Raw genomic sequence first — 11,472 nt, forward strand, 5'->3', positions numbered from 1 at the left:
GTCTCAGAATTCTGTGAGTGGGAACGGACATTTGGGGATCCCCGTTCTTCAAGAGGGAAATGGACTCACACACCCTCCCCCCAAATGTAGTGCTGGAGAAAGGTGCCAGTCAGTGTGAGTGCCGCTGAGGGAGGCAAGGGCCCTTCGGCACAGATGACAATGGCCCACCCACAGAGAAGAGCAGCTAAATAAAGACTGAGGTCAACAGATGGCTTGGGGACAACTCAGGAAGGGGAGGGATGGGAGTTCAGCAGGAGGATGTTAGAAGGTGAAACTGAGCAGAGAACTCTGGACAAGGGAAAGGAGCCAGACTGACAGCTCTGGAAGCTGAAGTCCTCCATTCACCCACAGAGAGCACAAAACCAACCTGCCAATGGGCCTCGATTCTGAACTGGAATACTTCACATCTACGAGATACGAGGATCTCCTATTTCTGTGCCTTTTCACAGTGCTCACTGTCACAGAGCCTGAGAACCCCTCAATGTTAATCAATGAAGCTTCACAACATTCTTGGGAGGTGGATAAAAGATGATTATCCCCATTTTACGGATGGGGAGACTGAGGCACGGGGAGACTAAATGATTTCTCCCATGGTTACACAAAGAATCAATGGCAGAGATGCCAGTTTGTGACTCTCAGTCCTGGGATTAAACCACAAAACCAACTTCTCCCCTATAACTATTCCCATTTCTCAGTCCATGTAGCCTTTGGCTCATCTGCTGAAGCTGCTAGCAAGAATTTCAGCTGAAGTGGTGGATGGACACTGGCCCAATAGATACTAGAGTTGAACCTTCAACTTATTTCACACAGCCATCAGATGGTATTAACTTTCACAGACCATGAACAGGGACTGGAATTTCAATACAACCTAGAGATAAAAAGTTCCATCTCCCTCCAGTCCCCTAAGCTTCCCCACTACCTAGCTGGTGCCAAACAATTTTGTAGGGGCTGAAAACTGGTTTGTGTTTTGTGTGCACTGTTAGGCAAGTCCTGGAGTGGGAAGGCTGGATTCTGGGTTCATTTTCCGTTCTCAGCGCTGCCACTCAGACAGAACTGCAGGTCCCTAAAATAGGTACAAATAATCATTAGCCAAAGAGGGCTTTGAAAATTTGCCTTGTTTATGCATTCACTGGAGGGTCTAAATCCTGGTAGAGCTTAGAAAAATCCGCCGTTTTCACTAAGGAGCTTTTAACTCTGCCTGGACAAAAGTGCCGCAGAACAGGATAATAAATAAATGTCATGCCACATGTATACACATTTTCTTTCTAGGCTGTTTTCAATTTCTCCTTTCAGGCGTGTTTGCCCTGATGGCTCCCTTCCCCAGCTGTATAAGAAACAGCTTTGGCCCGTCTCCGAAAGCTTTCCAAACAGAAAACGTATTCATGTCCTGGACTTCAGAATGAGTAACCTTTCGCAGCCACAGACAGAAGTGGAATGGAACAGCCTGTGTCATCCTACAATCCTGAGTGTGTCAGCCTAGGTCCTTTGCGCCGTGATAGCTTTCTGTGTGAATTTAGTAGTGGGAACAATACCAGAGAGGGCCTCCTGGAGACAGAAGTCCTCTCATCGCAGAACTTGTATAATGTCGGCATGAGCCAATTATTATTATTTGTATTACCATAGCGCCTAGGAGGAGCCCCAGCAAAGGACAAAGTATAAACACTGACGTGCCACAACCTGACCCGGAGAACCCACCGCTAGGGTGACAAAGCAGTTCAGTCTCTATGGTCCATTATATCAGGTTCAAACTTAGAATATCATAGAATATCAGGGTTGGAAGGGACCTCAGGAGGTCATCTAGTCCAATCCCCTGCTCAAAGCAGACCAATCCCCAACTAAATCATCCCAGCCAGGGCTTTGTCAAGCCTGACCGTAAAAACCTCTAAGGAAGGAGATTCCACCACCTCCCTAGGCAACCCATTCCAGTGCTTCACAACCCTCCTAGTGAAAAAGTTTTTCCTAACTTCTTGCCCTTGACTTCAAGGCCCTACATAACTCCAGTGCGAGCTAGACCAAGGGCTCCAGACAGACAGGATAGACAGAATTCCAGTCACTGGCGACAAGCTGGATTCAAACTGGTGCATCAGACCAATAAACCAGGTCAATGTGTATGGCTGAAAGTGGGCTTAGAGGAATAAGAAGGCAGGGCCATGGTACTACCCCTGTCAGCTCCAGGAGAAACGTTCTGTGCCAGCCCAATGGACAAAGCAAATTGTTCACCCCTCATGCACAGGAATCAGCACTAAGGAAATTAGATGTGCCAGAGGCACTATCTCCCAGCTGCTCCTCCAAGGGCAATGCAGCTGTGCATTTATGACCTGGTCTAAAGGCCGGAGTCTACATGGCCCATAGCAGCTGGGGAGAGGAAAGACCTATTTGACCATCCATTCCATCCCCTTACCAGTGCCAGATTGTTCCCCACTGTACATTTACAAGCCTGGTCTGTCTTTACATTTGCCAAGTGTTGGGGTTGCCTCCACTCCCTCAGGGAGGCTATTCCACAGCCACACGGACCTGCTGGTTAGCAGGAGAGGCTCCAAAGCCACCCCATCTGTATTCCACAGAGCACAAAGCCTGCCCTTGGTTCCAACCATGTTCTTCATAAGATATGAATAGATCATTTCCATCATGGCCAGCCATGGGAAAGCTGGCAAAACAGGGCTGGGAGTAGGGACATGGACCAGGTCCCCCACTGCCTCGTGCACATGGCGGTACAGTCAACCAAAGGGAGCATGGCCAGTGTCCATCCAGCAGTTGTACACACGGCCACCTCCAGCATGTGCTCTCAGGAACGGGTGCCGCATGGCAGCGTGGGTCCCACCAAGCAGTGGAGCTCCCTGGCCGGAGCCATGCTGCCATTGGGCGACAGGCTGGCTCTGGGAAATGACTCACAGCCAGGAACGCTCCATTCCCCTAGAAGCAGCGCACCTCCAGCAAATAAGTGCACAAATCCATCCCTAGGCCCCGCCCCCACACCACCCCTTCTTCCCAAGTCCCCACCCTTACATCACCCATTGCTCTGAGCCCGCACCCTTGCACTGCCCTTACCCCGAGGCTCCATCCCCATGCTGCCGCTCCCCTCCAATACACTACCCCTCCCCCCGCTCACTCCTCTCCGCCCCCTCTCCCCATTGCTTGCCCTTACGGCCGATAAAAAGCGCTAAGCCTTCCCACTTGTCCCCTGGCCCCCCTGTTCTGATGCCCCGACTGGGAGTGCTCAGTACTGAAGCACCTTGCAGGGTCAGACCTCACATCAGCAGTTCCAGGCCGCAAAGCGCAGCAGAAAGGTGAAAGGGTTTTCGGCTTCCCGTGGTCACCTGCGTCGTCCATGGACGCCCCGGGTCCCTCTGCAAAAGGCAACGGTCAAGATGAGACAAAGCGTTCAGGGAAGACGTGTGATCCAGGCCCTGCCGTTGACATTCTCGGGTGCGTTATACGTGCAATGCCAACTGAGATGCAGCCCCAGCGACCGCATGGATGACCCCGGTTGCTGTTATTGGGATCAAAGAGATCTGATCACAAATAAGTGGCTGGCGCTGTATTTGCTGCGCATGTTAGGAAAGCGCACAGAGAGACGCCGTTTTGTTTGGGTTTGCTTATTTTTTTAAATCTTGGCTGCGCTTTCCCTTAGAACAATAAGCTGATCTCTCCGCCCCCCCCCCATCCCCCTTTTAAATGATATCACAGCAATAAAACACTCTGGGGTGAGTTTTATCAGGCCATTAATACCCAGCATGGGTGGGTGAAGGCAGGAGGCCACACCGCAGCACACCCCGAGGCGGCCATTAATGCGGCCCATAAAACACACCCTGTCGCGTCTTCTGGCTTAATTGTCAAATGGTTTCCAGATTTAAGCCCTCTAAATGGAACCTTTTAGAAGGTCCAAGTTCATTAGGTAACATCAAAAGCCACGTTAAACAGAGGATGTGGGAGCTGCCATTTCAAACTCATCCAGGCATAGATCAGCATAGGCTTCGCTAGTATTTTCCTTTATATTAGACCCACTCAATTAAAAAAAAAAAATAGAAAGTGGCTAGTAGACAGAAATTGAACACACAAGAAATTGGGGCCTCTTTCCTTGGGTTTGGTTCAGATCTACCTCTGCCTATCAGTTAAGGGAGCCTGCCAGGAGGTGAAAGATATCGTGTTGGGAACCTGGCCTTGATTTTCAGTACTGACTAAGGATTTTGGATGCCTTAACTTTTGGGTGCCCAGCTTGAGCTACCATAAAAGGGCCTGATTTTCAGAGAGTGCTGAAAGTCCTCTGAAAATCAGGCCCCTTTAAGGTGTCTCAGTGTTGGACAGCCAGAATCATTAGTCACTTTTGAAAAACATGGGCCCTTCTTCTTTCCCTTTTGCACCTTATTTCTGTTTCTTTCTCTTGCTCCCTTGGGGCTGGTCTACGTTACAGATTGAGGTCAGCTTAACTACGTTGCTCAGGGCTGTGATTAATTAAGTTAAGCTGACTTATACCCCTACGTAGACACCACTTGGCTGATGGAAGCTGTGCCGCTGTAGCACTTCCAGTGCAGATACAGCCAAAAATACAAGCCATCCGTGGAGTATGGTCCCTATGAGCAGATTACTCTAGAATTGCCCACATCAGAGTTTCTTGCAGCTTCATCTGAAGCAGCTGGTACTGATTGCTGTCACAGACAGGGCACTGGAGAAGATGGAGCATCAGTCCGATCTGGTATGACAATTCTGGTGCTCCGATTGTTTGGAGATGAACTAGAACTAAAATGCATTCCGTCCACCAGGAACATTTGTTGCTCATTGGTGCTAACCACTGATGCACCCATGACCATGACAAATAATGGCCATGTGACATCATCCCTGGAAATACAGCCAGGCTCTCCTGCTATGATGGAAAGATTGCCCTGGAAAAGTCTAGAAGAATCACATTACATTTCATGATGGAGAAACAAGGAAGCCTTCCTAGCCAGGACAGAACGGAGATAATAATATATGGCATGGGCTGATGCTAACAGCTGCTCTTCCTCCTTCTCTGGGTGAGGGTGTTTGCAGTGGAGATTCTGCCGAGATATTAAAGGATCCTCTGTAATGTGGAACTTTCAAAACAGTCGCTGAGTGCGGTCTCGGTGTCTCCCATCAAATCCTGGATCTGCCTGGTGGCCTCGTGACGTGGCCCTGCACTGCCATGCAGGAGACTCCAGTTCAAGCTCCACTCCTGTTTTCTCACCCCGAGGGCCAGCAGTGGGTGGGGAACACTTTGGAGGCAGCGTTTCCGCAATTTATTTGCCTTTCAGACTTGTTCCTTGCACGATTCCTCCCACAGAAGATGGCATGCAGCTCTTCTCCAGCCCCATCCTGCAAATGGACATGTGCAGCGTCCCCCTGCTCTGGCACAGAGGTCAGTGAGGCTCCAGATAGGTGCCAGGGTCTTCCTGGATGGAACAGTGTCGAAGTAAAGCCCCGCAGCTGCGCCTGCTCAGTACTCTGGACACCCTAACCGGCCTGATTGGCCGACATCCTGTTCCAGCCTCACTCCTGCCTCAGAACCAGTCCTGCTCCTGCCTTCCCTGACTCCTGGAAATCCAGCTCTGATCCTCGGCTCTGCTTCCCGACTCCAACTCCGCCTCGGCCCTTGCTCTGGCATTCAGACTCAGAGCACTAGGCCTGACTTCCTATGAGTCAGTCCCCTGACAAACAGCATGAAGGAACAACGGTGTAGAGGCAGCGTGATCTTGTGGTTAAGGCACTGGATTGGGATTCAGGAAAACTGGGTTCATTCCCAGCTCTGACATGGACTCCCTATGTAACATTGAGTGAGTCACTTAACCTCGGTGCCTCCGTTTCCCACCTGTATAACAGCAATACAATTCCTTCCTTTGTCTTGTCTGCTGACCATAAGCTCTTTGGGGCAGTGGCTGTTTCTCACTAGGAGCTTGTACAACACTCAGCACATCATCCTCTTAACCTCAGCTGGGACCTCTACGCAGTAGAGATGATAACAGAAGAAATTATCTTGCCTGGTAAACAGTAATACACAGAATACCACGATGTAACGGTACCGGAGATTTCTTTTCCCCTCCAAAGAGATAGTGTGTGTGTGTGTGTGTGTGTGTGGTATGTCATTATTTCTCTTCTTTCCTTTAAATTGCTACAATGTTCTATCTTTCCAGCTCCTTCCCTAGGATAGAAGTGGGAATTTTTCCCCCCATATATGGGAGATGAACTAAACACCCGAGTGACTTCAGGTGATTGCAGCTCAGCTAGTGTTGGAAGGAAAGACAAGCGTCTTCCAATACACACAAAGGGTCATGTTTAAATTGAAGAATCAGTGGTTGTGCCTCTTTCAGGCTTGAATTTGAATGAGTCAATGGCCCCCCCCGCCAGCCCAACTGTGGCTAATTTCACAGGTGCAGCTCTAGGTCCTCAGAGACACCCTGGGTAGTTTTCCTGTAGAAATGCTCTGTAGCCAAGCTCCAGGTTTCATTTCAGGCAGAAGTGTCACCAAACTCAGTAGCTAAAGGAAGAGAAGTGGCTGGGCCTGATTCGGATTCCGCTCACCTCAGTTTTACACCCCCCAGTGACTTCACGGACATTATTCCGTTTTACATCGGGGCAAGGCCCCAACCCAATTCCCACTGAAGTCAAAGGGAGACTTTCCTGTTAGCTTGAATTGTACAGGGAATTGTTCAATCAGGTCAGAATCAAGGCCAAAGTTTGGTTGTATTGAGTTTCATTTTGTTTTCCTATTGCCATTCAATGTGGATTGGCTTTAGCATCTTACCTTTACAAGCTCTGTAATCTGGCTGGTAGAATCTATATCATTATTATTAACGTGTAACCCGCTGGGCTCTGTTGTAATAGAAATGTGTCTTTGGCACACATGCAATGCCAGGCAGAATGTGTGTTTACCACAGAGCCCTTAGGCGTGTCACACCAGCATACGGCAGGAGCAATTCCCCTGAAGTCAATAGGGTTACACCAGCATAGAACTCACATGGGCGAGAGGAGATCCAGGCACACTCTCCTATGATGACAGCTTTCGTAGGAAATAGCCATGGGAACGACTGCACTCCCTCACAGAGCTGGTGGAACACCGCCGCCAGGAATCAGACATCCACACAAGAAATGTGGTTTTCATTCCTAAAGCACGACTCACCTGCCACAGACACTGACTTGAGAGAGACCCTGCTGAGTATTATTCACACTCATTGGGAGCCCTACACCCAGGGCACCTTTTTACGATACCTCAGCATAAAGAAAATCCAGTTACCACACCAGATTTCAAGTAGTACTGAGAGGGTGGGGGTGGGGAAATCTATAAAACATGTGTTTTTCAGTAGGACATTTTACCTCAGACTAATTCATCATTTTCCATCTACCCTGCTGGGCCTGGGCAGCGGGTCATCAGCTGAGGCCTCCCTTCAACCATATTTTCACAAGTGATCAAAGGGCTGGGGTCTGGAGCTTCATAAGCTTTCCTGGCTGGAATTATCAGCCAGCCAGAACATACGACACTGTCTGTTTGAAAGCTCTTGTTTTCCATCCCTTTGCAGCATGTTCATATAACTCCCAGTACAGAACACCACAAAGCAGGAAGATTACAAGTGAGGTGAGCAGTTTTTAAAGCAAAAAGAGGACATCAATCTTCTTGGAACACAGACAGGAAACATTAGGATAGGGATAGATAAAAAGACAGAAAATATCATAATGTCACTATATAAACCCTTGAATACTGCCTACGGTTCTGGTTGCCCCATCTCAAAAAAGAGAAATATTAGAACTGGCATAAGTACAGAGAAGGACACCAAAATGATTAGGGGTATGGAACAGCTTCCATAAGAGGAGAGATTAAAAAGACTCAGACTGTTCAGCTTAGAAAAGAGACGACTAAGGGGGCATACGATAGAGGTCTATAAAATCATGACTGGTACTGGAGAAAGTGAATAGGGAAGTGTTATTTACCCCTTTACAAAACACTAGAATCAGGAGTTACCCAATGAAATTAATAGCCAGCAGGTTTAAAACAAACATAAGGAAGTACTTCTTCACACAACGCAGAGTCAACCTGTGGAACTCCTTGCCAGAGGATGTTGTAAAGGCCAATAGTATAACTGGGTTCAAAAATGAATTTGGTAAGTTCATGGAGGGTAGGTCCATCAATGTCTATTAGTCAAGATGGTGAGGGATACAACTCCATGCTCTGGGTGTCCCTAAGCCTCGCACTGCTAGAAGCTGGGACTGGATGACAGAGGATGGATCACTCAATAATTGCCTTGTTCTGTCATTCCCTCTGAAGCATCGGACACCAGCCACTGTTGGAAGACAGGAGTCTGGGCTACATGAACTATTGGTCTAACCAGTATGGCCGTTGTTATGTTCACAGTCCTTATTTAAAGAGACACTTACAATCATGGCTCAAAAAACATGTAGTAAAATGGTTGGATTATGAGTGTAGAAATCGACTTATATGACCCTAGCCTGCAACAGAGTCAGTATGGATGGAACCTTAACCTGCATGGATTTTTATGTGGGCACAAGGGTCTGCCCATGAAGATCTGATTGCAGGATTGTTGCCTAAAGGATCTTAGTAAAATGCAACATAGCTGCACTGCACACCAACGGATCTTGCTGTGACAAGCTGCTCCTCTGCAGATGTGCAACTGCCCTCGGTCATTTTTAGTCATTACTCCTATTTGTCGAATGTCAGCTGTGAGAAAAAACAGTTACTTGCCTTTTTGTTCCTGTTGCTCTTCGAGGTGTGTTGCATGTGTCCATTTCACTCTTGGCGTGTTCTTGCCTCGTACGCAATTATCAGAGAACTCTTTTCCCCCTCAGCGGTACCTGTCAGGGCAGCTTGAGTCAACTCTTCTGTGTGACGCCACTTCATGCTGGTATGAGAGTGCGGAGCTGCCCTGACCCTCCTCAGTTCCTTCATATTGGATGTACTGATAAAGAAGGGCAGGACAGTGGGTCATGGAATGGACATGTGCAACACATCTCCAAGAACAACAGTTACAGAAAGGTTTCAGGGTAGCAGCCGTGTTAGTCTGTATCCTCAAAAAGAACAGGAGTACTTGTGGCACCTTAGAGACTAACAAATTTATTAGAGCATAAGCTTTTGTGGGCTACAACCCACTTCTACAACTCTATATGCATCCGAAGAAGTGGGTTGTAGCCCACGAAAGCTTATGCTCTAATAAATTTGTTAGTCTCTAAGGTGCCACAAGTACTCCTGTTCTTTTTGAGTTACAGAAAGGTAGGTAACCGTTTTTTCCTCCTCAAGTGCTTGCCCATGTCCATTCCACTGTAGGTGACTCACCAGTGGACAAACATGAATGTGAGCTTAGAGTCTACCTGAATAGTGATTGAAGAACAACCTGTCTGAAACTGGCACCATCCCTTAACTGATGGGAAATGGCATAATGAGAAGTAAAAATGCAGACTGATGACCAAGTTACTGTTTTGCAAAGATCTAAGATTGGCACTGAAGTTGCCTGTGCTCTCGTATAATGCACCAGTACTCTAGCTGGTGGAGTTTGTGCTTCCAGTTAGCCAACTGGAAGCACAAACAAATGCACAATTAGATCCAAGATGAGATCCTCTGGGTGGAGACCAGTTGGCCCTTGACCCTGTCAGCAACCTTAATGGACAACTGTGTGGAGGATCTAAAAGACTTAGTACAATCCAGGGAGAAAGTGAAAGCCTTTCTCACCATCCAGTGAATGAAGCCTCTCCTCACCCCCAGGCACATGTGCTTTCAGAAAGAATGTCGGCAAATAGATTGCCTGGTTACCATGGAAATCAGAAATTACCTTGGAGGAAATGTTGGGATAAATTTTGTCCTTGTGGAAAATTGTACACGGGGCTTTGACATAAGGACTCTCAACTTGCCCACACTTCTGGCTGAGGCAATTGCCACTAAGAATGCTACCTGCATAGAGAGAGCAAATTGCGAGGGATTCAGATGGCAGTCCCATTAGCTTTGCTAGGACCAAACTCAGATCCCAAGGGGGAGAGGATCTTTCACCTGTGGGTGCAGTCTGATCAAGCCCTTGATGAACCTGGTGATGATTGGGTTGGAGAAAAGGGACCTAATATCCACTGGGGTGTGAAAAAGCCAAGATGGCAGCCAGGTGCACCCTTCCAGAGCTAATCGGTAAACTCTGCTGTTTCAGGTGAAGATAGTCCAGGGCAAGGCTCAGGGGTGCATTGTCTGGGGATACATCTTTCTGCTGGGACCAAATGGAGAAATGCTTCCACTTAGCCAGGTAAGTGCCTCTAGTTGAGGGTTTTCTACTATTGGGGAGTATTTCCAGGAAATCCTTAGAACAAGATCTTTTGTCTAGCATCAACCATGAAGCATCCAAGTTGTCAGGTGAAAGTCTCATAGGCTGAGGTGGAGCAGGCAACCGCGGTCTTGAGAAATTAGTTCTGGATCCAGCAGGAGAGACAGCGGAGGTTGGATTGACAAGGATAGTAGAGTTGAGGCCAGGCCAATGCTATAATGATGAGATGAGCCTTGTTGTGCTTGACTGTGTAGAAGATCCTGGGCAGCAAGGGAATCAGAGGGAAGGCGGATAGGAGGGGGCCTTTCCAGGGCAGCAGGAATACATCTGTCAAGGAGATTGGGCTGAGACCTCTCTGGGAGCAAAACCGATGGCATTTTCTGTTGGACTTTAAAAAAAAATTAAAATTAATGGAGATATCCTATCTCCTAGAACTGGAAGGTCATCAAGTCCAGCTCCCTGCCTTCACTAGCAGGACCAAGTACTGATTTTGCCCCAGATCCCTAAGTGGCCCCCTCAAAGATTGAACTCACAACCCTGGGTTTAGCAGACCAATGCTCAAACCACTGAGCTATCCCTCCCCCCAGAGGAGGGGACTTTGCTGTAAACAGGTCCAATTGGGGACCTCCCCAGTGCAGGAAGATGGATCTGGCGATGTCCAGATGTAGAGACCACTCACGGTGATCGGAAAAGGTCCAGCTCAGTCGATCTGCCAGCATTTTCTGCTTCCCTGGGAGGAAAGCTGCTTGATATGAATTAAATTGGCTATGCAAAAGTTCCAGAGGCAGACAACTCTGCCCCTCCCTGCCTCTTTATGTAAAACACAGTTGCAGAATTGCCTGTTAACATTAACAAGTTCTTCCCTGCTGTATGTTGGAGGAAGGCTGAACAGGCTAGTCACACAGCTCTTAACTCTGCCATTTATATCAGTCATTAGATCCTGAGATGTCAAGAGACCTTCAGTCTGCACAAACCCCATGTGAGCTCCTCACTCCAGATCTGAAGTGTCCATGACTAAAGTCAGGGTTGGTGGGAGAGGGGGGGGGGAGTAGAGGGACCCTCACAAAGTTTCAGAGGGTCTATGCACCAATCCAGGGATGACTAAACTGATATAGGCACCCAAGCCATCTTGTCTGGATGGTGTCATCTTAGGTATACACAGACACTAGCCATGTCTGAAGCTTTCTGAGCTGTAGCATGGTGTGTTGAA

This window comes from Chrysemys picta, chromosome 1 (genome assembly GCF_011386835.1).
Source record: "Chrysemys picta bellii isolate R12L10 chromosome 1, ASM1138683v2, whole genome shotgun sequence".
NCBI classification, from domain to species: Eukaryota; Metazoa; Chordata; order Testudines; family Emydidae; genus Chrysemys; species Chrysemys picta.